Source organism: Physella acuta, unplaced genomic scaffold (assembly GCF_028476545.2).
Source record: "Physella acuta isolate Inbredline_101_S28 unplaced genomic scaffold, ASM2847654v3 ptg002636l, whole genome shotgun sequence".
Taxonomy (NCBI): Eukaryota; Metazoa; Mollusca; class Gastropoda; family Physidae; genus Physella; species Physella acuta.
In genome coordinates, this window is record NW_026734086.1 from 37,501 (window position 1) to 38,617 (window position 1,117).

Below are 1,117 nucleotides of genomic sequence, written 5' to 3' on the forward strand. Positions count from 1 at the left end.
CTATGGTGAATTGTAGTTGTATTAGGACCGTAATTATAGTTAATTAAGGAACCATTCATTGTCTTCGCTCTGTTATGTACGTCGTCGTTTAATCGACACGGCATATTTGGCTTGAATCTAGAAAAATTCAAACTCTAACCCTAAGGTAGACAGGCAGGGTAAATAAATGTGGGTGATCTCTCATAAAATTGTCTTCTAGGAATTATTTTTATATAGGACTATCTTTTCTGTAGAGTTTAAGTGGACAAGCGCGGACGAAATAGAGCGCAAAATTTAAAATGAATTAAAAATTTTCATCAGACCGGAAGTAGGCATAACCTAGGCGCCATGTTTCCGTCGTACAAGTTTTCACCGTTGCAGTCACCGTTTCAATCGCTCTTCGTGTGGACGTGTATTATTTCTAGTCATGTGTTGTGTAGATGATTCGCTTAAGGTAGGTGTTCGGACTTATTTCTTTAATATTAATTAAACCGTATTTGCCTTGTCGGCCTTAAAATAAAGCTATTTTTTTTTCATCGCAATCGAAGTGTTAGATCTAGAATCTAGTTCCCGCCTCCGCTTCGCTAATTCGACTTAATGTAACTATGACACAACTATTAAATCTAGAGTCTCTATTTTAATTAAATAATTAGGAATTCTATCTCTAGATGATATCTAATCTATTCCCACACGTGTGTGCAAGTAGGATTTAACGTCAGAACAGGTGTGGTGGTCTAGGCGTCGCTATTTTTGACGGTAGGAATTTTTTTTTTAAATTCGTAAAATTTTATATAGACTTTATATAGCAATTTACTAAGACCGACCCTAACGCCAGTAAATATTTAATTACCACATTGTTATGGACACGGTGTATTAGGTAGGGCCGAGGGGCTATCCATAGGTACCAATTTTTAAATTTTGTGACAATTAGGAGCCGAGTTATAAAATAAATTTAAAATACTGGTTCTGGTCTTAGACTTTATATAGCAATTTACTAAGACCGACCTTAATACCCATTAATTATTTAATTAGCGCATAGTTATGGACATCCTGTATTAGGTTGGGCCCAGGGCTATCCGTAGGTACCAAGTTTATAATTTTGTGACGATTATTAGTCGAGTTATAAAATAAATAAAAA